At 53.3% G+C, this 4162-nt stretch overlaps 1 long non-coding RNA gene across 2 annotated transcripts; it reads left to right on the plus strand.

The window, feature by feature from the left end:
• Window positions 1–2837: 2837 nt before the first annotated feature.
• On the plus strand, window positions 2838–3663 carry LOC120706996. Of its 2 annotated transcripts, XR_005688627.1 has the most exons (3): window positions 2838–2903; window positions 2945–3402; window positions 3541–3663. It is a non-coding gene; the product is annotated as an uncharacterized LOC120706996 (long non-coding RNA). The 2 variants fall into 2 exon arrangements; XR_005688626.1 differs by lacking the exon at window positions 3541–3663 and having other exon boundaries at window positions 2945–3403.
• The last annotated feature ends 499 nt before the right edge of the window (window positions 3664–4162 follow it).

The following is a 4162-nucleotide window of genomic DNA, read 5'->3' on the forward strand; positions in this document are numbered from 1 at the left end:
AGGCAACTCTGAACCAACTTGCACGTACCTCGGCAGTTCCTCGAGTAAAATCTCGATTAAAGCCACAAAAAACCGGGATCGAATAAGCAAACCTCACACGAAGGCAAGTGCAGAGAGTACAACAACACGCATTTCATACGTCACAGAGTTTTGCAGCGGAATTTAAAATTATTACAAACCACTTCTGAAAGTAAAGACAGTAGTACTACAGAAGTCTTATCTACAACAGTTCATCGGAGTTCATTTATTCAGCGGAAAGTAAAAACACGATAACTAACAATAACATGACATCTCGATAAAGCCCATATGAGACATCACTCGGGAGGAGAAGCATCGGCACCAACTGAGGATACTACCCACACCACAGACCAACTCGGAGGTAAAGCAGTTAAATCTGCAAACATATCTTCATAAGTAATCTATCTATACTATAAGAATCCATGAAAAATTGAAACCTTTTTCACTAAGAATTGCCTCCATACCCCCCTCACACCCCCACCATTTTTGGGCCCACCTGTAAGGAAAATTGTTTGACGAAACGCGGAGGCAGACGGATTACCGTCGCCCGCGCGGTGCAATCCCGACGCCGCCTCCCGTTTTTTTTCACCGCGCATCCTCATACCCGCCTCCTGTACCCGTTTCCTCATTGGTCTCCTCACGGCCGTGATCACCGCGGTTTCCCCGTTTCCCACGCGGTGCGGTGCCCTCACTCGCCTGGATCGTCGTCGTTTCCCCCGCTCCAGGTCGACGCCCAGGCCCCCTTGGCGCTGACCAAGCACGCGCCCAGACGCCCAGGCCGCGGTGGTCGACGCCCAGGCCGCCTTGGCGCTGACCGAGCCCGCGGTGTGGTGTGAGTGCCGTCCATGCGTGCGGCCATGGCGTCCACGCGCTGGGGACCGGGGCGGCGGTGGGGGAGTGGGCCCGGCGAGGCGCCACGGCGGGGTGGGGGCGCGCGGCGGCGGCCATGGCGAGGCAGAGACGCGGCGCGCGGCGGCCCATGGCGAGACCCCTCCCCTACTCCGGGCGGTGCGGGGGTCAGCAGATCCGGGCGGCGGTGGAGGACCGGCGGCCAGAAGGGCCCCCTTCTCGGCGTATTGCTGTGTGGCCTCCTCCGGCGAGGCTTCGGCGTCCGGGACGGCCTCCCCATTTCCGGCGGCAGAAGAGGGGCGCGGCAGCGGCATCCGGGCAGGCACGGTGAATCCCCCGCCATCGCGCGTCGCCGCCGTCGCGACCCCTTCCCTGTCGCTCATTCCTCCATGTCAGGGCTAGGGTTTGGCCGGCGACACCCCTTGGCGGCGTCGGCGGCGGCTGCCCCCTCCGGCCTCCTCCTCCCAGGCGAATGCGTGTTCGGCGGCGGCCGGCTGATCCCCTGGCCGGTGGCTCCCTCATCGCGAGCGCAAGCCCAGGACTGGCGGCGCCTGCACCCCGGCATTCTGTGCCGGAATCAGGCCGTCCGCTGGCCGGCCCGCCTCTCCCCCCGCCCAGATCTTCCGTCCCGGCCGCGCTCCTGAAAGGCCACGCCAGCATGTGTGAGCTGATGTGGGACCGGAGCTGCTCGGGCACGCGCGAGTGGCGGGGCTGTGCGCGCGGCCATGGCGCGGTGCGGCGGAGCTAGGCTGCACGCGTGCGCGGAGGTTGAGGCACGCCGTGCTGGAGGAGCAGCGGGCGCGGTGCAGGAGCGGCCAGCCACTTCACATCCAGGCGTCCAGCCGTGACCGGCGGAAGCTGCTACGCGCCCAGCTTGCGGCGTCCAGGTGTGCGGCGCACCCTCCGCGGCCGCCGTCGACGAACGCCTTCGATAACCAGACACCGGCAGCGCCGTGGACGGGGAAGGGCTTGCGCCGCCACCCACGATTGGACTTCCTCAAGAGACTCCAGAGAAGAAAGATTGAACAATTGCAACAAACAAGAACAAGAAGAAATGTTTGTGCTCGCAGTTTTCTTTGTTTTCTACAAGAAAGATCGAATAATCGCCCCCAAGGGCAGGCCCTCTACTCCAGCCTGGATATGGCAGACCCATGGCCCGATCTCCACGGCAGCTCCAGCTCATCGCCAATCTCCACGGGATCCATGCGAGTTTTCCTCCCTCTTGTCGTATTCCTTGTGCGGCCATGGCAGCGCTTCTGCAGCCATGAGTAGAGGATGGGGTCCTGGTGCTCACGATTTTGCATTAAATAAGTGAAATTGTTAGCTCATGTCACTGTAATCTTGCCAGCACAAACTATGGTGTTTGTACTGTTCTTGTGTGCCACTACTTAGCAGCTGTGCGATTGAGAGGAGCAGCTGCTTAGATTAGATTGCCCACGAGGGAGATGGATTGGGAGGAGCTCGTGCTGTATTTGTGGCTCGGGTAGGATCAGATGAGCAGATGAGGACATAAGAAAAGAGAGGGGTGTGCTGGTGATTATATTTGAGTTGTTACTTGCCCATTTGGAGGATGAAAAAGAAAGAAGCCAGCTATTGGGATTGCTTGCTTGGTGGAGGGTGAGGGAGAAGACAAGCCTGAAGGTGGAAAGCCAGCTAGAGAATAAGAGGCTGGGAGCATTTGGAATACATTATTCAGAACATGTCACAAGTGCTAGCATATTCTTCAGAGATTGTATTCCGTGGATGAAGTAAAAAAATTGGCATCATATTTATTTTTTTGTTAACCCAATTCATGGTAGTCTTGGCAGTTTATGGTTGTTTCTGGTCAGATGTAACTGTTAACTGAAAATTCATTGTAGTTGCTTCAAATTCATAATTTATTTTTGTCAACCCAATTCATGGTTGTGAATTTGTTATATTGTTATTTAGTTAATAATATTGTTTAAAATGTACTTTGGGCTTCAATGTGGCAGGAGCTGGTACCACCCCACTTCACTAGCTATGCTGCTTGTGGTGGAAATGCTGTCTGTTGTCAAGTATGTCCTGCTGGTCAAAAATTTGTATCATCCCATTGCAGGGATGTTGAGGAAGCAGAAGCTGCGGCGTGCTTGGGAGGGATTCGGCAAAAGCAGAAGCTGCGGCATGCTTGAGTCTAACAGCTTGTTTTTCTTTTTGACATGTGCAACTACAACCTACTTGCTCCTGGTGGTGTCGATGACACATGAAGCAAGTAGAATGAGCATGCAAAATAAAGTTCTTTGATACAAATGAACTCACAAGTTTTGTCATTAGGTCCTGTCAAAGATGAGCATTTTATTTCTATGCTGGTCTTGTACAAATTTGAGGTGTTTGGGGCTTATCTTCCTAAGAAAGAAATTCAAATGCCGTACTACAAAACTTTGATTTTCATGAGCTCTTGACATGAGTTTCCTTTATTGCAATCCATAATATCTCATTGTTTTTTCTTGACATGAAATTTGACATATTCCATGAGAGGATGAATACCTCAAGAGATTGATGAGCCGGCCTAATCAGGTTTATGGTACCTCTCATGCATAAGTGTTATGGTAGTTTTCTTAAAATTTTTATTAATAAAACTCTTGAGATTTGTAGGAAAAGAGAATGTGGATTCAAGTGTATTCACTGTAGACATTTTCTGCACTAACTACTCAGGTTGGCCATATGATACAAGCTGAATCTGATAATGCTAAGAGGGATGAATAGGATGAATACCTCAAGAGATTGATGAGCCGGTGTTGACAGCCAAAATTGGCACCAACCGGTCTGACCGGTCTGACCGAGCAGTCTGACCGGTCGAGGCACTGTGGCCTGTCCGGCAGGGACCAACTGGTAGGTCCGACCGGTCTGACCGGCCCAGGTAGAGTCCGAGTACAACTAGGGTTTTTCATAGATTTATATCTGTAAACAGGATTTCTTGCGGGACAAGTCCACCTTACCCTATAAATATAAAGGGTCACGGCCGATTGACAATACAACCCAATCGAACCAATCAAATACATTTATCTTTTACTGTCTTTACCTTTTCTCTTTACCCTACTTTTCCAACCTCGACATGCTGTTCTTCTCTCATCTCCATGGCGTTTGAGGACGCCCTAGCTGGCCTGCCGAGCCTAAGGCAACCCTACGCGCGCTTACCCCGACGGGGTCCCTCCCGGGCGAGTGTTCGTAGGATCGTCGCCATTCTGCACGGCGACCGATCTGACCGGTCCCCCTAACCGGTATGACCGCTCCACGCAGGAGGCGCTACAAGGAGCCCCTCCTCGCTCCGCGCGAT

The sequence above is a fragment of the Panicum virgatum genome, chromosome 5K (assembly GCF_016808335.1).
Source record: "Panicum virgatum strain AP13 chromosome 5K, P.virgatum_v5, whole genome shotgun sequence".
Taxonomy (NCBI): domain Eukaryota; kingdom Viridiplantae; phylum Streptophyta; class Magnoliopsida; order Poales; family Poaceae; genus Panicum; species Panicum virgatum.